The 22,844-nt window shown below is 52.3% G+C and overlaps 1 protein-coding gene across 2 annotated transcripts in view; it reads left to right on the top strand.

The window, feature by feature from the left end:
• Window positions 1-7,576: 7,576 nt before the first annotated feature.
• Window positions 7,577-22,844, top strand: part of LOC120401305 (protein CLN8-like) — a 68,831-nt gene continuing 53,563 nt past the window's right edge. Inside the window, exon 1 of one of the 2 annotated variants that reach the window (XM_039531097.1) lies at window positions 7,577-7,921. The gene's annotated coding sequence lies outside the window, so the exon portion shown is untranslated. Of the gene's footprint in view, window positions 7,948-22,844 lie in introns of both variants that reach the window. The other variant, XM_039531092.1, reaches the window with a different exon arrangement.

Genomic DNA, 22,844 nt, shown 5'->3' with positions numbered 1-22,844 from the left:
AACAGCTGTGGGCCAAAAAGGAAGGTTGGGAGTGGGGAGGTGATACTTTATTTTAAATCAACCAGGGGCTCCCAGCTAAAGAGGTGGCTGGGAGCCCTCAGGGTCAAATTAAAGGGCCCGGGGCTCCGGCGGCTAGGGGAACCCGGCAGAGCCGGCTCTAGGTTTTTTGCTGCCCCAAGCAAAAAAAATTTGGCTGCCCCCCTTCCCAGCCCTGGACCCCCCCTGTACCCTCCTGCTGCCCCAGTCCTGGGCTCTCCCCCCACCCACCCACACCCCCTGCCGCCCCAGCGCTGGGCTTCCCTCTTTCCTCCCCACCAGTGCTCTCCCTCCACCCTGCTGCTGCCCCAGCCCTGCCCCCCCCAACCTCCTGCCGCCCCAGACCTGGGTCACTGGTAACTCGCTCCCAGGGCGGGTCATTCAGCAGGAATTTTGGATGTGCACAAAACACAGACAGGATTGGTTCCCATATGGTTACAGAGCTGCAGTAAAGTGGAACAATTTCCAGCTTGTGTGATTGGAGGATATCTGGATGCATATTATAAGACTGTCCTCCATAAATGAGGAAAAGTTGAGGTGCCTTCATTATTCTTTTGTTCCACTCTTTCTTTCTATGGGGAATTTGCCAGTGCAATATCACTGTCTTCCTTTCAAACAAAGAAAAAGGCGATGGCTGTTGAAAATAGCAATTCCAGTCCTAATAAGCATTTCTTGCTCAATTTTATCCTACTTTTTCTACAGCAAGTTACAGTGGATCAGTATATTTGATTTGGGAGAAATGAAGTAACAGCTGCCCAAACCGAGCTTGAGCACTCCTGAATTTTGAGGTGTTCAAATCTGGAAGGCAGGTGCTGGTGAGGGGGGGAGGGGGCTGTGGGCTCCACAGGGGAGCATGGCAGCAACTGTCTGGAGCTGCACGGAGCCAGACACACTGGTCTGAGTGGCACAGTAAGGGGGCTGGGGGTTGGAGAAGGGGTAGGGGTTCCGGGGGCAGTCAAGGGACAGGGAGCGGGGTTTGGATGGGGCAGAGGTTCAGAGGGGCAGTCAGGGGACAGGCAGCAATTGGATAGGCATGGGAGTCCCAGAGGTTTATCAGGGGACAGGTAGGGGTGGGGTCCTGGGGGGAAGTTGGGAGGGTCTCAGGAGGGGGCAGTTGGGGACAAGGAGAAGGGAGGCTTAGATAGGGGCTGGGGTCCCGAGGGGCAGTTAGGGGCAGGGGTCTCGGGAGGGGGCAATCGGGGGACAAGGAGTAGCAGCATTTAGATGGGGGTGGGGTCCTGGGGGGCAGTTAGGGGCAGGAGTCCTGGGAGAGGGGTATCAGGGGACAAGGACCAGCGGTGCTTAGATAGGGGATGGGGATCCTGGGGTACAGTTGTGGCAGGGGTCCGGGGAGGGGGCAATCAGCGGCCGCGGGCTGGGATTCAAAGGGCTCTGGGTTGCCGGCAGTTGTGGGGAGCCCTGATCCCTTTAAATCCCAACCGTGGCTAGGAATCCCTGCGGGCAGCCCAGAGCCCGCTGATTCCCGGCCGCGGCTGGGATTTAAAGTGCTCTGGACTCCCCGCGGCTGCCGGTAGCCCAGAGCTCTCTGACTCCCGGCCGCGGCTGGGATTTAAAGTGCTCTGGACTCCCCGCGGCTGCCGGTAGCCCAGAGCTCTCTGACTCCCGGCCGCGGCTGGGATTTAAAGGGCTCTGGGCTCCCTGCTCCTGCGGGCAGCCCAGAGCCCTCTGATTCCCGGCCGCGGCTGGGATTTAAAGGGCTCTGGGCTCCCAGTGGCTTCAGGCAGCCCAGAGCCCTCTGATTCCCGGTCGCGGCTGAGATTTAAAGGGGTCTGGGCTCCCTGCCCCTACGGGCAGCGCAGAGCCCTTTGAATTCCGGCCCCAGCTGAGATTCAAAGGGCTCAGGGCTCCACGCGGCTGCAGGCAGCCCAGAGCCCTCTGATTCCCAGCTGCGGCTGAGATTTAAAGGGCTCTGGGCTCCCTGCCCCTGCAGGCAGCCTGGAGCCCTTTGATTCCTTGCCGCGGCCGGGATTCAAAGGGCTCTGGGCTGCCCACAGAGCGCCGTGTGCGGGGGATTTAGAATCCCCCCGGCGGGCCGCACAGTGAGGGCCATATGTTGTGCAGGCCTGGTATAAGGTGTTTTCCCCTCTTTTTTGTTGTTTTTAGGGCAGTTGATTAATCGCAGTTAACTCATGAGATTAACTCAAAAAATTAATCTCGATTAAAAAATTAACTGTGATTCATGGCACTATTAAACAGTAGAATACCTATTGACATTGATTAAATATTTTGGATGTTTTTTCTACATTTTCAAATACATTGGTTCCAATTATAACACAGGATACAAAAACAACGAGGAGTCCTTGCGGCACCTTAGAGACTAACACATTTATTTGGGCATAAGCTTTCATGGGCTAAAAACCACTTCATCACATGCATGGAGTGAAAAATACAGTAATCCGACTATATATTCTAGCACATGAAAAGATAGGTGTTGCCTTATCAAGTGGGGGGTCAGTGCTAATGAGCCAATTCAGTTAAGGTGGAAGTGGCCTATTCTCAACAGTTGAGAAGAAGGGGTGAATACCAAGGGAGGGAAACAACAAGGAGTCCGGTGGCATCTTAAAGACTAACAGATTTATTTGAGCATAAGCTTTCGTGAGTAAAAAAAAAAAACACTTCTTCAGATGCATGGAGTGAAAATTACAGATGCAGGCATTATTATACTGACACATGAAGAGAAGGGGGTTACCTCACAAGTGGAGAACCAGTGTTGACAGGACCAATTCGATAAGGGTCAATGTAGTCCACTCCCAATAATTGATGAGGAGTGTCAATTCCAGGAGAGGCAAAGCTGCTTTTGTAGTAAGGCAGCCACGCCCAGTCCCTATTCAAGCCCAAATTAATGGTGTTAAATTTGAAAATGAATTTTAGTTCTGCAGTTTCTCTTTAAAGTTTGTTTCTGAAGGGTTTTTTGGTTCAAGTATGGCTACTTTTAAATCTGTTACAGAATGTCCAGGATGGTTGAAGTGTTCTCCTACTGGCGTTTGTATGTTACCATTCCTGATGTCCAATTTGTGTCCATTTATTCTTTTACATAGAGACTGTCCAGTTTGGCCAATGTACATGGCAAAGGGGCATTGCTGGCACATGGTGGCATCACATTAGTAGATGTGCAGGTGAATGAGTCCCTGATGGTGTGGCTTATGTGGTTGGGTCCTCTGATGGTGTCACTAGAGTAGATATGGGGACAGAGTAGGTAACGAGGTTTGCTACAATGATTGGCTCCTTGGTTAGTGTTTCTGTGGTGTTGTGTGTAGTTGCTAGTGAGTATTTGCTTCAGGTTGGTCAGGAAGGGGAAATTACTTTTGTAGTGCTAATGAGGCCAATGCAATCAAGGTGGCCCATTTCCAACAGTTGACAAGAAGACGTGAGTATCAGCAGAAGGAAAATTACTTTTTGTAGTGACCCATCCACTCCCAGTCTTTACTGAGGCCTAATTTGATGGTGTCCAGTTTGCAAATTAATTCCAGTTCTGCAGTTTCTTGTTCGAGTCTGTTTTTGAAGTTTTCTTGTTGAAGAATTGCCACTTTTAAAAGTGTACATCTACCAACGTGATATGACATCATGTGCCGGCAATGACCCTCTGCAGGGGCGGCTCTATGTTTTTTGCCGCCCCAAGCAAAAAAACTTTCGGCTGTCCCCCACCCCAGCCCTGGGCTTTCCTCCTCCCCTGCACAAGTGCCCTCCTCCCCTGCACCCCCTGCCGCCCCAGCCCTGGGTTCTCTCTTCCCCCCCCCTGCAACCCCTGCCACTCCAGCCCTGGGCTCTCTCTTCCCTCCTCCCCAGCACCCCCTGCCACCCCAGCCCTGGGTTCCCCCCACGTGACCTCCTCATTCACCACAGCAATCGCCGTTTACACTTGCAGTGGGGATCAAACTGTTTCTCCTATTTTTATTTCACTTTAGTATAAATTTCACCCTCCATCCCCCGCAACCCCATCTTTAGTGCTCCAAATGCACATGGAAGGCATAGGGACTAACCCTCAAACCTTGTACCCGGAAAGGGATGGGGATCTAGTAAAGAGGGTTCAGGCAGCGGAGTGGGTTTGAGAGTGCTTGGGGGCTCTACACTGGCAGAAAAGTGGGGTGTGATGTACTCGCGGAGGAGGGTGGAGGAGAAGAGGGGGTATCAGGAGGGTTGCGGGAGAAGAGGTGCAGGAGAAGGGGAGGTGCAGGAGGAGAACGCTGGGGGAGGGTTCAAGGGGAGAGGTGCGGGTGAAGGGAGAGTACAAGGGGAAGAGGTGCGACGAAGGAGAGATGGGGGAGGTACAAGTGGAGGGGCTGCGAGCAGGATGGGGAGTGCAAGGGCTGAGAGGGGCAGGCACTGACAGCTGCTTTCCCAGCCCTGTGCAGGCAGAGCCGAGAGGACGGACTGTCATAAACAGATAGTTAAGTTACCTGTAAAGGGTTAACAAGCTCAGTAACCTGATGAACACCTGACCAGAGGACAGTGGTGAGCTTGAGCCGGTTCACACTGGTTCGCACGATCCGGTTGTTAAATTTAGCAGCCCCTTTTAGAACCGGTTGTTCCAGGACAACCAGTTCTATTAGGGCTTTATTTAACAAAAGCTCCGGCCCAAGCTCACTTCCCCCTCCTCTCCTGCTCCGCCCCCTTCTCCTCCCCCTCCCCTGCTTCCCGCGAATCAGATGTTCGCGGGAAGCCTGAACAAGCAGCAGGCAGGCAGGCAGGTAAGCTGGGGGCTGGGGGGGACGGGAGGTGCGGCTGGCTCAGCAGCTCCCGGTCCCAGAGCGCGGCTCCCTCCAGCCTGGTCCCAGCCCCTGCCGAGCGCCCCCAGCTTCGGCTCCAGAGCTCCAGCCCGGCCCCCGCGGAGCCGGTGCTGGTCCCAGCCCCCGTGGTTGCAGCTCCGGCCCAGCTCGGGGAGTCGGGCCCCACGGCTCCAGCCCGGCCTGGCCTGGGGAGTCGGGCCCCGTGGTTCCAGTCCCGGTGGTGGCCAAGCGGCTCCGGCCCGGCCTGGCCCGGCCCGGCCTGGGGAGTCAGGCCCCGGTGCCGGCCGAGCGGCTCCAGCGTAGCCCGGCTCGGCTCGGCCCGGCCCGGCCCGGCCCGGCCCGGCCCAGCCCGGGGAGTCGGGCCCTGGTGCCGGCCGAGTGGCTCCAGCGCCGCAGCCCGGCCCGGCCCGGGGAGTCGGGCCCCGGTGCTGGCCGAGCGGCTCCGGCTCCAGCCCGGCCCAGCCCGGCCCGGCCCGGGGAGTCGGGCCCCGGTGCTGGCCAAGTGGCTCGGCCCCGGTGCCGGCCCGGGGAGTCGGGCCCCGCGGTTCCGGCCGAGCGGTGCCTGCTCTGGTCTGGCCAGGCTCGGGGAGTTGGGCCCCACAGCGCCGGTTGTGGTCCTGGCGGAGTGGACCCGGTCCCGGCCCCAGGCAGTGTGGTAAGGGGGCAGGGAGGGGGTGGGTTCTGGGGAGTTGGATAGGGGTCAGGGCGGTCAGAGGGCTGGGAACAGGGTGAATGAATGGGGGCAAGGGTCCCGGGGAGCAGTCAGGAAAGAGCAGGTTTGGATGAGGTGGTGGGGGCACTCAGGGACAGAGAGAATGGGTGGTTGGATGGGGTAGGGGTCCTGGGGGGCCATCGAGAATGAGAGGAGGGGTTGGGTGGGGTGGCAAGGGGCAGTCAGGGGGCAGAGAAGGGGGGGATGGGTCAGGGGTCCCCGGGGGTGTGTGTCAAGGAACATGAGGGGTTGGATGGGGCACGACCCGCCCGGGAGGGGCGGGCACGACCCCCCGGGGGGGGGAGGAGGGACCCGGTTGTTAATATTTTGGCAGCTCATCACTGCCAGAGGACCAATCAAGGGACAAGATAATTTCAAATCTCTGTGAAGAGAAGTCTTTGTCTGTGTTCTTTGTTTGGGGGGGGGGGGTGTTCTCTCTTTGGATCTAAGAGGGGCCAGACATAATTTCAGGCTCTCCAAGTTCCCTGAAGTATTTTCTTCTATTCAGTATAGTGAGTATTAGAAAGGCGGATTAGTCTTATAATTAATTTCTACATTTGCAATTGTCTGTTTGCTGTTACTTTGATTATTCTGAGAAAGGGGGGGGGCTTCCTTGTGGCACCTTAGAGACTAACAAATTTATCTGGTTATAAGCTGCCACAAGGACTCTCCAGTTTTTATAAGTTAGACCCTGTAATTTTTTCCATCCTGGTGTTACAGAGACAGTGTACTTTCTTTCTTTCTTTTAATAAAATCCTTTTCTTTTTAGAACCTGATTGATTTCTTCCCTTGTTTGGAATCTCAGGGGAAGGGAGGGGGGAAAAAGAATCCGTCTTTGTTTGATTCAAGGAGTTTAAATCAAGGTAATCTCTCCCAACGACTAGGGGAGGGGGAAGAAGGTGGGGGAATGGTTTATTTCCCTTTGTGTTAAGATTCAAGGAGTTTGGATCTGTGTTCCCAGGGAAAGTTTTGGGGGAACAGAGAGTGTGCCAGACACTAAAACCTGGCTGGTGGCAGCTTTACCAGCTCTAAACTAGGATTTAAGTTTAGAGGAGTCCATGCAGGTCCCCATCTTGTGGACGCTAAAGTTCAAAGTGGGGAATAAACCTATGACACAGACACATGACCCCCCAGGTGCCTAAGCCACAGGGGGCCCCCGGCTGGTCAGTATCCCCCACTTGGAGCTGGGCTCTGCCTCTCCCCACCCAGCGTGGGGCTGAGGTGGGGGAGGTGCGCAGCGGGCTGGGTCCAGGGGCAGGCGGCTGAAGTTCCCTGGCAGCTCTGTCTGCCCAGCCACTTGCCCCATCAGCGCACGAGCCGGGATCCGTGCCCCCTGCCCAGCCCGGTGGTGCCCTGCACACCCCACTCGGGCGTGGAAACGCCGCTCCGCCCTGGGGAGACTTGCAGCAGCAGCAACAGGACCCCCCCCCATCCCAGGCCCCACTTCCCTCCTTCCCCAGCTCCTCACACACGGGCTGGACTGCAGCTTAGGCTGCCCTGCTATCACAGAGCCAGAGCATCATCCCCCGGAGGTGAGCCCCTTTTGCCGCCGCGGCAGCCTGGGCTCAGCTCCAGGGATGATGCTCTGGCTCCCCAGGGGCAGGGCAGCCCGAACTGCAGTCCTGCCTGTGCAACTCAGGCTGCTGTGAGCGCCATCTAGTGACTGAAGTATCAGAGGAGTAGCCGTGTTAGTCTGATCTAAAAAAAAAAAAGAATCCTGTGTGGCACCTTAGACTAACAGTAGTGACTGAAACCAGAACTGCAGAGTCAGTTCCAGCTCAGCCTGAAACCCTCAGCTGACAGGGAGGGTGTGACCCAGTTTTTTGCCCCCCCCAAGGAAAAAAAAGGAGGGGGGTCAGGAGTGCTGCCCCTTGGAAAGGGCTGCCCAAGCACATGCTTGGAGCGCTGGTGCCTAAAGCTGGCCTGCTAGCTGGGCTCAGGCTGGCTTTGCACCTACCAGCTGCAGCTGCCAATGACAACACGCTCTTTCCCCCCCCCCCCCCCCAGTGTTTTGTCAGGACTCTGTACGGGGGACGATCGCACTTTCCATCAGTGCAACGCGAAACTTGGCTGCAGCACCAGGGCAGAGTGTGACCTGCACCCCAGAATTAAGCTCCAAGGAGAGCTGTGAACAACCCCAGAGTCCGGCTTGCCAGTGCGGGGTATTTGGGACGCTCCACTGCGCCCTCCGGGGAGGGCGGGACGGTTTATGTCAGGCGGAAACAAAGGGTAGGGGCAGGAGGAAGCGACATTATCCCGTGTGTACAGGCGTCTGTCCCGGCTGTGCTGAGGAGCTGGGATTCAAGGCTCTTGCAGCTGCTTCTGCAAAGGTGGAAGAAGCAGCCCGGACTTCTCTGTTTTGCAGTCGGCTGATCGCTGCTATTGAGCACATCACAGGAAAGCGCGGAGGCTGCGGGGAGAAAGGGTAGAGCAAGTGAAGCAGAGCAGCCGGTAAACAGCAAGCAAATGGTGCTGGGTGGAGAAGGGCTTTATTAACTACAGCCCTTATTTTACTGAATGGAAAGGGTGAGCCTAGCAGAACCTGCCTATTGGTATTTCGTTGTTGTTGTTTCCCCTCCTTGCAAATATTTTCGGTGTGTTGTACTGTTCCTTCATGTGAGGAGGAGGGAGTGGAGATTAGAGAGCTTTAAGTAACTTGTTTTTGGTTAAATGCTGAGAAAACATCCTATTTCCTGGAAAGAGGCTAGTGCATGAAGTCAGGGGAATTTCACACAGCCTGGAGGTAACTGTGCTTGTGCTGAGGGGAGGCAGAGGTTGGAGGGTGTTTTGCTTTCTCTTTGGGGAGTTGAGAAAGGAAAGTTTCTGGGACTTTCTCTTCACACCACTGTAAACTATGCTTACTGTTAATGGCCTGATTCGTGTAGGGTGAGTGTGAAATGCTACCAAATTAGAATTCTTAACTCTCCCACTGGTCCAAGATGCAAGGCAGTGGGAAATAAGGGCCAGTGGAGTTGCTCTGGTGTAAAGGAGAGCAGAATCAGGCCCTCTGAGAATATAAATAAACAATATTCCATTGCTCTGTAGCTATTAGGATGCTTCTGTTATTTATTATATTGGGGAGCAGGATAGGAAGGCATCGCTGTAGAAGCTTTTTACTTATACTACTAAGGATCTATATGGCTTCCTCTTCTATGAACCCAGAATGAACCCAAGATTGGAGGGAAAGCAAACTGAACCGTCTCACTATCACAGTGTGTCTGGAATGGGTGTGTGATACTGAACAAGATACATTCTGCAATATTATGCAAATGCTTCTGTAAGTATCTGTTACAGGGAACCTCCAACACTGGAACAAGTGAGTGGAGATGGGATGCAGATGTTCTGAGCTGGCATAAAAATAAACACATACCTGATTTGATATGATGAGAATCACTGTACAATTCAGTATGGTCAAATGTAAGGTCATCCATAGAACAAAGAATATAGGCCATATCTGGGCCTGATGTATACCTAAAATATCAAATTCTTCCTTTGACCTAGTTACCACCTCTCACAGAGGTGGATTAACTCCATTGACAGAAAACCCCCCTCTGTCAGTGTAGGAAGTATTTACAGCACCATAGCTGTGCTGCTGTAGTGTAGACATACACTTACTGAATGAGAGAGTCTATCCTAGAAAGCAAAGATCCTGAAAAAGAATTTGGGCTCATGGTGGGTAATCAGCTGAACATGAGCCTCCAGTGCGATGCTGTGGCTAGTGTGACCCTTGGATGTATGAACAGGGTGAATCTTCACTAGGAGAAAGGAGGTTATTTTACCTCTGTGTTTGGCACTGGTGTGACCACTGAAGGAATACTGTGTCTGTAGGCTGGTGGGGCCATCCCTCCGCATCTGCAGGGGGCCATGCCGCCTTGCAAGTTGGGACTGCAGGGGCTTCTCTAATCAGAAGAAGAGTGTGTGGGTGGGGGAGAATTAGCAATTCACAACAGGGCCCGTCCTTCAAGTGGGCCGGGCCTAGGGTGACCAGACGTCCCGATTTTATCGGGACTGTCCCGATATTTGCTTGTTTGTCCCGCGTCCTGACCAACAGGGCCGCCCAGAGGATTCCGGGGGCCCCGGGTCTTCGGCGGCAGGGGGCCCCCACCGCGGGTCTTCGGGGCACTTCGGCGGCGGGTCCCGGAACGGAAGGGGCCCCCCGCCGCCGAATTGCCGCCGAAGACCGGGCTGCGCTTCGGCGGCGGGTCCCGCTTCCGCCCCGCCCCCAACCTCTTACCCCCGGCTCCCTCCTCACCCGGAGCCTCAGCGCCTCGCCGGAACAGCCGCAGCGTGTGGCCGGCGGGGCCTGAGCTCCGTCCCGCTCAGAGCCGCGTGGGGAGGGGGCGGGGCTGGGAGCTCCACGCCGAGCGGAGGGAGCCGAGCTCAGCCCAGAGCTCCCAGCCCCGCCCCCGGACGATGCGGCTCTGAGCGGTGCGGGGCTCAGGGGCCCTGGCGGAGACACGCTGCGGCGCTGTCTGAGGACAGCGCTTGATGTGCTAAGGCTCCAGGAGAGGGGCGGAGGCGGGAGCCCCCGCTGTTCTCTTGGGGGCCCCTGCGGAGCCCGGGGCCCGGGGCAAATTGCCCCCTTTGCCCCCCCCTCTGGGCGGCCCTGCCGACCAATGTTAGGTCAGGACACTGGACAAACAAGCAAAGGCTCCGGAGCCCAAAGGGCTCGCGCCCTCCCCTGCCCCGACTCCGCCCCCTCCTTCCCCCATTGGATCCTTCCCCAAATCCTCTCCCCCATCCCCGCCCCCTCACTGCCCCATTGTCTCCCTCCCCAAATCCCCGCCTCTTTCCAAGCATGCCATGCCCAGGAGACTCAGGGGAGTGCAGGGCCGGGGTGAGTGTGAGTCTGGCCTGGCCCCAAACAGGCGGGACTCGGGCGCGGTACTTGGAGGGAGAGTAGGGGGGCGGCCCGTGGGGCTAGGGGGCGGCTGTTCTCCCCACCTGGGCAGGGGACTCGGGAGCAGCCGCTGCTGCAGCTCCCACTGCTGCGGGGGGAGGAAGTGGCCAAGCACATGGCGCTCGGCGGCTGTGGCTTTGGTGCCCGGGCCCGAACCCCCCGAGCCCGGGCCTGCTGTGGGGCAGCGCGCACACTGCGCTCAGCCCCTGGCCAGTCGCGTCTGGGCTGGCTGCCCAGCTGGTGCAATCCCGTGGCGGAGGCATCGGCAGCCCAGTCCCGTTCTTTCCCCTGCAGGACCCGAGCGGGATGCGGGGGGCTGGGGCCTGCTGCCCCCACTCCGAGGCCGCCCGCAGGATTGCACCAGCTGGGCAGCCAGCCCAGACGCAAGTGGCCAGGGGCTGGGTATGCGCAGCGTGCGCGCTGGGTCCCCGCAGCAGGCCCGGGCTCGGGGGGTTCGTGGGCACCAGAGCCGCAGCTGCCGAGCTTGGCCAGCGGCCGCTCTCCTCGCGGCAGTGGGAGCTGCAGCAGCGGCTGCTCCCGAGTCCTGCTGCCCAGGTGGGGAGAACAGCCGCTGCCTGGCCCCGCAGGCCACCCCTTACTCTCCCTCCAGGTACCGCGCCTGAGTCCTGCCTGCTCGGGGCCAGGCTGGACTCACACTCACCCCGGCCCCGTGCTCCCCTGAGTCTCCCGGGCCTCCCTCCAGCGCTTGCGGAGAGAGGAGGAATCGGGGGTGGGGGATTTTTTTTTTTTTTGCTCTGCCGCCATTTTTTCCCCCTCTGCCCCCGCCCCGCCCCCCCGCGTCCCGATATTTGACCTGGGTGATCTGGGCACCCTAGCCGGGCCGTACACAACCTGGGCTCTGTCTGGTGGCCAAAGGGAGCTACAGTTGTCTCTTCACCTAGTCCTAAAGCAAGGTGTGGCAGCTGCTAGATAAAGCTTGGGCCTGCAATCCGGACAAGCTGCAGTAGTCAATCTCCCCGGCCTCTAAGCAGGGCGGGTCAGCCAACAGTTAGGGCTCTGGCCTGCAATCAGGCCGAGCTGTAGCCCCAGTCCAGTCTATGGGGCTCAGGTTTGGGGCACACTGAGGAGCACAGGCCTCCTGGCCTACTGAGGGGGGGAAGTACTGCCACCTCAGGGGTCGGGTGGTGGGGGAGACGCAGGCCCATCCAACTCCACCACATCCCAACCCAGGGCCCTATCAGAGGCAGGGCAGTCAACCACTGGGCGAGTGGGGATCCGCCCACAACACGCTGACCTGGTTTCGGGCTCACTCTCCACCAGACAACTGACTGGTTCTCCTGGGGTGCTTCCTTCAGGTATGCCAGACGGGGAGAGAAGGTAGCAGGGAATTTCATGCAGCCCATTAACCGCTATATTTAGAGGGCTGTATGTAACTGGTGGTGCTGCGGAGGAGTGTGTGTTGCTTTCGTTCTCATTTTTTGAGGGGAGTTGAGAGAGGAAGATTTCTGGTCACACCAGTGTAACTCTGCTGACATTAATGGCCTGATTCTCCACTTTCTTGTACGTTGTGTAGTTGTATACATCTGTGCAAAGTCAGTGTGAAATGCTTCCAAATTATAATCTCCCACTGATTCAGCATGCAAGGCAATGGTAAGGAAAGGCCAGTGGCGTTGTTCTGGTGTAAAGGAGAGCAGAATTAGGCCCTCTCAGAGTATAAATAAGCAATACTCCTTTGCTGTGTACCTGTAAGGAGCGGGGGAGTCAAAACATCTCTGTAGAATCTTTTCACTTATGCTGCTAACAATGTATATGGCTTCCTCTTCTGTCTCCCACCAGTAAAACATGGCTTGAAGAACATGGTGCAGGTTTATTACTGAGTGCATGAAAATAGAATTGCTTAGAAGAAGTCTATGAATATATCAGTCTCTTTGCAGATTGCTATCAGTGTACTATACTCATTTATCAAAAGTGTTTTAAAATTGTTTCCCTCTATAGTTAAAACACACACAGTCTTTGAGTCAGGATTTATGCCAGTAATTTTAGTCTAAGAACATAATGTAGTAAAATCTCTTTCCGGGGGAAGTGGCAAGTAAGGCACAGAAAGGTAAGGGAGGTGTCATTTGATTTATAAAAATCTACAGAACCATAGTTTAAATGGCAGGAGGGATTCACTGCCTCCCCTCCCTTCTGTCTCCCTCAGGTCCTACTGCTGGTGGAAAGTTTGATAATACAGCTTCCTCAGAAATGGGTCAAGTTAGGGCTTTGAATAATACCCCTCTTCCATGAACACAATGGCAACAAACTCAAAACAATTATGTAGCTATATATGTATTTAAATGTTAACTTTTTAAAATGATACTTTAACACATGAATGTATTGCTTGCATGACAATGACATTGACCTTTGGTAGTCCTAGAGAGTTTAGCCTGGACATGTAGGACTGAAAACATTTATTCATCAAAGTAATCATCACTGTCATCTTCATCTAGGGCTCCACTGCTAGACACATTGCACATTGGTGTCCCACTCACACATCTCTGTATAAGGCAAACAGCTGGGCAGACATTTACAGGGTAGTGAGCATCAAGAAGTCTTTGCACATGATTTTTTGATTGCGATCCTAAATCAATCCTCTAGCTATAGGATTTCATGCATAATTGGTGCGATCAGTCCATCCTCCAAAACCCATTTGTGCCCGATAGGAAGGTAGTTTTGGATGCACTTGATCATCACAGAGCCATTCCATTGCTTGATAATTTGCCCTCTTGAGAGCAGATATAAATGCATCCCTTCCAAATGGAATTTTTCTCCTTTTGTCTGCTGCTTATGAAACATCTACCAACATAGTTCTGCAAGTGTCAGAATGTTGGTCTTGAAAAGTAAAACTCGGCATATGAACACCTCTACTGCAGTGTTTCCCAAACTTGAGATGCCACTTGTGTAGGGAAAGCCGCTGGTGGGCCGGGCCAGTTTCTTTACCTACCGCGTCTGCAGGTCCGGCTGATCGCGGCTCCCACTGGCCGCGGTTCGCTGCTCCAGGCCAATGGGGGCTGCTGGAAGTGGCGGCCAGCACATCACTCACCCCGCACCACTTCCGGCAGCCCCTATTGGCCTGGAGCAGCAAACCACAGCCAGCGGGAGCCATGATCGGCCGGACCTGAGGATGCGGCAGGTAAACAAACTGACCCGGCCCACCAGCGGCTTTCCCTACACAAGCGGCGTCCCAAGTTTGGGAAACACTGCTCTGGTGCATTTATGACTTCCCAGTGAGTGTCTCAGCCATTCTGAGCACCTTCAGGGATGGTGTAGCCTTTTCCATCCTGTGCCTGTTCCCACAGACACAGTTGGCTGAGTCCAGTACAAGTCCCATCTTACGCAAAGCTTCCGACCCTGCCTCAGCAAGTTCCTTTCTCCCCTGTTTCCTTTAATCCGTCCCTGGGACACCTCCTGGGACTCCCCTAGGTTATAGTATTCCCCTATGTCCCTCCTGTCAGTTGGGGGGAGCGGGGGAGGGGTCCTGACATCGATAACACTACTGTCTCCTAGCAAAATTGTGTGCCTGGCACTGCAGGCAATCCCAATACCCTGGCCTCTGGGCTAATGCCTCTTCTGATCTGGTGATATCCTGGGTAGCCAGTTTAGCTTGAAGTCTCTGTATCTGCTATTCCAGAGGTTCTTGAACTGTGGTCTGCAGACCATCAGTGATCCCTGAGCTCTGTTCAGGTGGTCCATGAATTGTTCCCTCTAAGGTGTGTGCCTGGGCAGCTGCACACAAGAGAATGAAGGGCCACCCACCTACTTCAAAGTCTTGAAGATTGCCTACTGTTCACCTAAGGATTCTGAACTGTCAAGAGAAGGCCTGGAACTGAATAAAAAACCTTTGGGTCCTGATCCTTTTTATCTCAGATCTGCTTGATGCTTTATGCAGGGGAAGCTTGAGTTGTAAGACTGAGATCTCCAGACCCATCTGGATCACCGGGGATATGAACATTGGACTATAACTTATGGACTAATTCTGAAAGAGCTCTTTGCAACTACAAAGCACACCATCTCTAGTATGAAACTAATCTCAGAATTGTACTCATGTCTGGATGTATACTGATAATCAATACTCTCTCTCTTGTCTTTTTAAATAAATTTTAGTTTAGTTAATAAGGATTGGCTGTAAGCATGTATTTGGGTATGTGATAAATAAAAGGGGGGATAGCTCAGCCAGCCACTTAGCTGTAAAATCCCTCTTGGTAGCTGTTCTTTATTTGCTTTACCTGTAAAGGGTTAAAAAGTCCTCCAGGTAAAGGGAAAAAAGTGAGCACCTGACCAAAAGAGCCAATGGGAAGGTAGAACTTTTTAAAATTGGGAAAGAAACTTTCCCTTTGTCTGATGTTCTCTGGGCTGCAGGGACATAGGCAGTAATGCTGTAACCAGCTTTAAGCCAGGTATGATTATAGATTATCATTCATACCTTGAACCTACTTATCTGGAGCCTCAGATATGTAAGTAAAATTAGGGAATGTCTAAAAAAACACGATTAGGGTTATTTCTTTTTTTTTTCCTATTGGCTTGTGGACTCCTCTATGCTAACCCCAGATGCTTTTGTTTGCTTGTCACCTTTAAGCTGAACCCCCAAGAAAGCTATTTTGGGTGCTTGATTTTTTGGAGTTGCTCTTTTAAAATCTAGCAAAAGTCTAAGTTCCAGATGTATTTTCTTTCTTTTTGTTTTTAATAAAATTTACCTTTTTTTTTAAGAACAGGATTGGATTGTTGGTGTCCTAAGAGGTTTATGCATGTTGTTTGATTAGCTGGTTGCCACAGCTAATTTCCTTTGCTTTTTTTTCTCAGCTCTTCCCGCGGGGGAGGGACGGGAGGGCGTGAAAGGGCTTGTTGAAGGTACCCCACAGGGAGGAATTCCCAAGTGCTCCTTTCTGGGTTCAAAGGGTTTTTTTTTCTCCTTCCCATTTGGGTGGTGGCAGCGTTTACCAAGCCAAGGTCAGAGAAAAGCTGTAACCTTAAGAGTTTAATACAAGCCTGAAATGGCAAGTATTGAATTTTAAAATCCTTGCGGGCCCCACCTCTGCACTCAGAGTGACAGTTGGGATTCAGCCTTGACAGGGTAAGATCTAAAATATTTGTTAACTTGGGAGGTAATGTGTCCGATCCTTTGGGATTGGTAGAACTTTCATATATGATTTAATAGGATTTTCAGTAATCCTCATCATATTTGACTTGTGTATCTGTGCGGAAGCCCAAGACCGTGTTGCTATAAGGGAACGGTGTTTTGGCTACTGTACAACCAGTAAGGTATTGTAGAAGCTATTTTGTGGCTAGCTGGGTGAATATAAGTATTGAAATAACCACCAGCTTTGAGCATTGTCTGCCCTATTCTTTGCAGTTTGCCCTAATTGAGTAACCTCAATGTGCCCTACCCCCCCCCATCCGTTCCCCTGTCACAAATGTCCACTCTCAGCTGTGGGTACAGTGTATTCTCAGGGTAGCGGGGAGGGAGTACCTCCTTTACTGCCATCAATGGGCAGACGGTTCAGGACCCCTGAACCTATTAATACCACACTTACATTGATACAACTTGTCCTCTAAGTCTGCCATCCTTCCCACCAGTTCATCCCTCTCCCATCAAATTGCTTCACAGGATTCTCCATGCAGCATCCCATGTCTTTAGATCCGCTATCTCTACTGCTAATATGGATTTCTCTGTTAAAATCCTTTGTTGGTCCACTATCCCCTCCAAAGCCTGAATATGTTGGAGGAGATCATTTTCCCAGTATGCCATCCCAGGGCACATCCTTTGTAATACCATTCCTTTTTTCCGATATTCCTTTCCCTTGACGTCCCCTAGTACCTCCCCCATCTCCTTTTCAGTCTCATCCCAGATTAGTCTCTGTATCTGGTATGGGCCCTGATTCCAGAGGACATGCTTCCATGCTGATGACGGATTCTGCTCGATAACGATCCAAAGCAGTGGAGACTGACACACGTTCATTTTCATCATCTGAGTCTGATGCCACCAGCAGAAGGTTGATTTTCTTTTTTGGTGGTTCGGGTTCTGTAGTTTCTACATCGAAGTGTTGCTCTTTTAATATTTCTGACAGAATGTTCCATATCTGATCCCACTCAGATATTGGACGGCACTAGATTCTTAAACCTTGGGTCAAGTGCTGTAGCCAGGGCCGGCTCCAGACCCCAGCGCGCCAAGCGCGCGCTTGGGGCGGCATTTTGCCGGCAGGGCGGCAGGCGGGTCCGGCGGACCTTCCGCAGTCATGCCAGCGGATGCTCCACCGGAGCCGCGGGACCAGCGGAACCTCCCCAGGCACGTCTGCAAGAGGTCCCCCGGAGCCGCGGGACCGGTGACCGCCAGATCGCGCCCCGCGGCATGCCCCCTGCTTGGGGCGGCGGGATTCCTAGAGCCGCCCCTGGCTGTAGCTATCTTTAGAAATCTCACGTTGCTACCTTCTTTGCATTTTGTCAAATCTGCAATGAAAGTGTTCTTAAAACGAACATGTACTAGGTCATCATCCGAGACTGCTATAACATGAAATATGTGGCAAGATGTGGGTAAAACACAGAGCAAGCGACATACAATTCTCCCCCGAGAAGTTGTCACAAATTTAATTACTGCATTATTTTTCAACGAGCGTCATCAGCATGGAAGCATGTCCTATGGAATGATGGCCGAAGCATGAAGGGGCGTACAAATGTTTAGCACATCTGGCATGTAAATACCTTGCAACACTGGCTGAAAAAGTGCCATGTGAATGCTTGTTCTCACTTTCAGGTGATGCTGTAAATAAGAAGCTGGCAGCATTGTCTACCGTATATGTAAACAAACGTGTTTATCTTAGCGATAGGTTGAACGAGAAGTAGGACTGAGTAGACTTGTAGGCTCAAAAGTTTTATATTGTTTTGTTTCTGAGTGCATTTATGTAACAAAAAAAAATCTAAATCTGTAAATTAGCCCTTTCACAATAAAGAGATTGCACTACCGTACTTGTATGAGGTGAATTGAAAAATATTATTTTTTATCTTTTTTACAGTGCAAATATTTGTATTCAAAAACAATAATATACAGTGGTCACTGTACACTTTGTATTCTGTGTTGTAAATGAAATCAATATATTTGAAAATGTAGAAAATATTAACAATAAATTTCAGTTGGTATTCTATTATCGTTTAACAGTGTGATTAAAACTGCGATTAATCGTGATTATTATTTTTTTTAGTTAATCGCATGAGTTAACTGTGATGAATAGACAGCCCTATTTCTTATCTTTTTGCATGGTACTAAAAACCACATCTTGCTAGGCAGAAGCAACATACAGTGTCTTTTGTTTCTTGTTCACATATGTTAATAAGGATACAAGAATATCAAATCAAATGGGCGAACAAAACCCAAAATTCTATCTCAGGCAAATAAAATACTATATTACCATCACCACCATGGAGCCAAAGAGGCTACTGTTGGGCTTCATTGGAGCCAGGGCAAAAGGTTATTGCTGTGACCGGAACTAACAGAGCCTGGCATGCAGTGAAGACGGTGTGAGTAACCACAATGGTTTTGTTTTGTTTGGGAAACTGCTTTCAGGGCAAGGGGAGTAGTAAAGAGGCTTTAAGTGCTTTCCCTGAGTCTGAGAAGAGAAGAAGTGATCTTATTGTCTAATCAGGATCCAGAGTTGTTGATCCCTGTTATAACAACTCACATCTTCACAGGGGTTGTGCAGCCTGGATTGGTGCCAAGTTAGAATCACTCTGATCTTTGTTGACCTCTCTGGACTACTTTGCTTGACCAACAGAGCGCTGTCTCCAGGTTCAGGATCTTTAAGCACACCCACACAAGCATCTAGAACTCTGAAATTAAGAGACATGTACACTAAGGGTTGGATAACACGTCTGTGTAAATGTAAGTTCGTAAAGTTTAATTCACTACTGTAAACGTGTGTGTGTGTACACACAGAGCACAGCCAGGTAGAGATGTCACCAAAATTAATTTCTTATAAATAGAAGGGCTGTTTATTTGTTTTTCTGGGATGCTCTGCAAGGCATTGGATTAACCCAATGGATGTGCATAACAATAAGTACGTCCTGTTCTTTTGCTGTTGTATCCTGTGGTGGGTTTTGTACCTCATCAACCCCTTTGATTCAAGGGGCGGGGCGAGGTTAACCCCACCTCTCTGCATCTACGTTGGTTTTACTACCTCCCCGGTAGTCAGGGCTGCTGCTTCCCCTGGTAGGATACCGCAGCCTCAGTCCATATCGTGCACTCCTAAAGCAATGGGGCCCAAGGACCAGCTACCCTTCCTTCTGCTGGCAGGGTAGCGCGGCCTAGCGGCTGGACTCTCTATAGTGTGCTCCTAAAACAGTGTGACCTAATGGCCAGAGTGTCTCTAAATTCTTTTCCCCTCATGGCCCGAGTCCATCTGTCTCCTTTGAGGTGAGAAGGGGGGTCAGTGAACTATGTCGTGACAAAGGGGGGGGAGGGGTTAGAGACCCCCCCGGTAGGGAAGCCTGGGGCCCACCCACCTTCACCAGGCTCCAGCCCAGGGCCCTGTCAGTGACTGCGTGATCCGCTACAGGGAATCCTACCGCAATGTGCTGCCCTCAGAGTGGTGGTAGATACCACTCCCTTCCCTTCTCTGGGTCATTTCCTACCTGTTCTCCAAACTTAGCAGTTCCTGTGGCATCAGGATCTCTAGGTTCCTCAGCACCCAGCGCTCCCTGGGGTTCCAACAGCTGCCAGTCTCTGAATCCGCTTCCTGGCTCCTCAGCTCCCCCCTGTAAAGGTCGCAACTGCTCCTGGGCTGGAGCTTCCGCTGGGCGTCCTCCTTCCCCAGCCTCTAGTCCTGACTGAGCAGTTCTGCAGGCTTTTATGCTTGGCTCCCGGATGGAGCATGCCCAGCAGAGCCTCAGCAGGGTGGCTTGCTCTGCCAGCAGGGAAGGGTTAACTCTCTCAGTCCCAGGGTCGCCTGGGGGGGGACAAGTGGGGCAATTTGCCCCAGGCCCCCATGAGAGTTTTTTGGGGCCCCTGGAGTGGGGTCTTTCACTCACTCCAGGGGCTCCAGAAAACTCTCGTGGGGCCCAGACCCCTGGAGCTTCTTCCACTCTGGGTCTTTGGCGGCAATTTGGTGACGGGGGGGGTCCTTCCTCCCCGGGACCCGCTGCTGAAGTGCTGGGTCTTTGGCGGTAATTTGGCGGTGGGGGCTCCCTGCCGCTGAAGACTCCAGGCCCCCAAATCCTCTGGGCAGCCCTGCTCAGCCCCAGTGTGGGGCCAGTCAACCCTGTCACATATCCTCACCCTTTATTTACTGTTATCTCTCAATGTCTTATGTTTTATTTGGACTGTAATATTCTCTCAGGGAGAGACATAACCATGTTATTTGTTGAGAAGGTACTATGTTCACCTGTGGCACCGTCTAGAGGTGAGCAGGGTCTGAATAAGCTCTCCCCTGACATCTAGTGATGAGCTAGGGGAAAAGACTTCAGGAACTGACCTTGTTTGCATAGACCATGGATTCTTAAACGTCATTGCAGCGCGACCCCCTTCTGACAACAAAAATGACTACACAACCCCAGAATGGGGGACTGACGACTGAGCCCTGCTGACCTGGCTGGGGGCAAAGCCTGAACCCCACCACCCTGGGTGGCGGCAGGGGTGGGAGGAGGTGGAAGGGTCAAAGCCAAAACCCAAGGGCTTCAGCTCCAGGCAGGAGGCCTGTAGCCTGAGCCCCGAAGCCAGGGGCTGAAGCACTTGGGCTTCAGGTTTGGCCCCGAGTAATGGGGCTCGGGCTTCAGCTTTGACCCTGGGCCCCAGCAAGTCTAAGTCAGCCCTGGCAACTCCATTAAAATGGGGCCATGACCCACTTTTGGGTCCCTAGACACAGTTTAAGACCTGCTGGCATAGACATGCCTACTCTGTTCATGTGCACAGCATGATGGAGCTGCTTTGCCCAAATGATCACCTTTGACTGGTGCTGGACTGCAAGCCACTTTGATGTTGGGTGCAGGGGTGATTGAAAAAATGTTGTGCTTGTGTGAGTGGGTGGTGGCAGAGGTGTGCTTGGCCTCCCCTTGTTGAGGGGATCATCCTCAACTAAACTGCACTCATTAAGGAGGAGGAAGAGATGCCGAATCCCAGTGAAAGGGGAGAGAGAGTGGGGTGTGTGTGGCTCTGCCCAAGAGTCTTAGACACCTTTCAATCCCCCCTCCCTCCATTATTTAAAGACAGAGCTGATTAAACTCAACTGAGAGTCTTTTATTTTCTTATGGATCACTAGAGTTGAAATCACTGACAATCAGGGCTGTTTTAGGCCTGATGTGGGACATTGTCTCCAGTGAAAGACACTGCCCAGCTGCACTAGCAGTGAGGCTCCCCCATTAACAAGCTGAACTCACTGAGAGCTGTGTTAAGTGGTGGGTAGAGCCCTGCAAATCCACGGATATCCTCTTTATATATGCAGACCATTTTTGCGCATCACGGATCAGATGCCAGTACAAAGTTTGTATCTGCGCAGGGCTCTAGTGGTGGGTGGGACCTCAAGACATCACAGAGGTTGCAGTGGAGAGGACAGCAGCAGTGTGAATGACAACACAGCGGCTGATGGCACAGTGGTGGGGTGAGTGAGTGACGATGGATTGGCTGACAGTGCAGCAACACAGTGAACAGTGATGCAGTGGCAGAGTGGACGATGGCACAGCGCCCAGTGGCAGAGTGAACAACGGCAGAGCAGCAGGAAGCGACATGAAGCGAACAGCATGGCAGCAGCAGCTGAAGCATTGCTCAATGCCTTGTCTCCACACAACCCCTCCCCAGGGTGGGAGGTGAACTCTTGCGAATGCACCTCTAAACTCTGGGTTTTTGCCGACCAAGGACAATTGTGAATAGGGTTCATTGCAGAGAGAGGGGTGAGGTGTGTTAAAAGAACATTTGTTTCTCAGACTTTCACACTGCAAGGTGAGAAGCTGAGGATAAGGATGGTGCCCAATGTACCCTGAGGTTGGGTGTTTCGATCGTGGTCATATGTTTTTGAATCATGCCTGTGGTGTTTTCACAAATTAATGTCGGGTTCCTTTCCTCTTTTTGTTAAAAGTTTTCTTTTCTATACACAGACTCAGTGTTTGTGAGAGGGGAAGTATTGTCTCTTAGAGATGCCTAGGAGTGGTCTGTAATTTTCTCACTTTACTGGGTGGGCCTCGAGCTATTTTCTTTGTTGTTTTATCAAAAGAACCCCCTAGAACCACATGGTAGATGAGTTTCATAAATAATAACACTTCCAGTCTGTGACCACAAACGATCCCTGTCCTAGATTTGCATCTGGTAGTGGCAACGTGGACACATGGGCATCGATCTAGGTCTGGTTTGGGCATAAGAAAATGTGTAGATTCTAGACTGTCCCACTACTCCTGAATGTTTTTCTTACCATGTGCAGATTACAAATGTATTACACATCTCCTGTGGAACATGAAATCAGTATAGGACTCCATTAAAGGTCTCTTGCAACCTCCAACTACTATGACACTGGATGTCTTTGCAAGAATGTCATAAAACTTGCAAACATTTTATATAGTGAACAAAATCATCTGAATACTGTTTTTAATACAACACTAGGAATAAAAAAAATGCAGCAGAATTTAGCGACCTACTAAAATCTCTAACAGTTTTGTAAAATAAAAACTGTTCATATGCTGAAAAATTACAGAATAATCTACATTTCCTCTGTCTGGTGAATAGATGGACTCTATTCTAAATGCTAGATATAAACGCTGGTTTAAGGTTGTTCAATGGGACAAAGATGTGTGTGTGAAATTCACTTTACCTGACTAACGCCTAAGAACTAATCACTGCTAGCTAGAGCCTTATTTGAACCCCTGTACAAGGTGAATTTCACTCTCTAGCTGTCACCAGAAAGTGTGCTCTTGGGAACTATAGATTAGGGCCATCTCGGTGTCACACACGTTGCTTTCTAAAGTTAATTTCCTAATAATTAAAGGGACAATGTCAGGTTGTTTAGGCCCCAAATTTAGGTTCCGCCGGGTAGAAATGAATGCATAAATATTACGATTTTTTTTAAAGCAAGAATCCGAACACGGAAGCATTTTGCTAGGGCGTAAGATAAGGAAAGTGAAACTGAAACGAGACTAACCGGGGTTTGCCCCGGTCCCCGCGCAGGTTCGCAGCCAGTGTCAGCAGGAAGCAGCTGCAGGGAACAGCGAGAGGAGACTCGGTGAGCAGCAAAGCTGGCGGGCTGGGGGAAGGGCAGGAGCGGCTCTAGGCACCAGCAAACCAAGCTGGTGCCTAGGGCGGCCAAATCTAGGGGGCGGACGACCGGACCCGCGGCAGGCATGACTGCGGAGGGGGCGCTCGTCCCGCGGCTCGGTTGGACATCCCGCAGGCATGACTGCGGCAGCTCAAGCGGAGCCGCCGGACCCGCGAACCGTCCAGCCGTGCCCGCGGGAGGTCCGCTGTTCCCGCGGCTCCGGTGGA

The sequence above is a fragment of the Mauremys reevesii genome, linkage group 3, assembly GCF_016161935.1.
Source record: "Mauremys reevesii isolate NIE-2019 linkage group 3, ASM1616193v1, whole genome shotgun sequence".
Taxonomy (NCBI): domain Eukaryota; kingdom Metazoa; phylum Chordata; order Testudines; family Geoemydidae; genus Mauremys; species Mauremys reevesii.
This window is presented reverse-complemented; position numbering and strand designations above follow the sequence as displayed.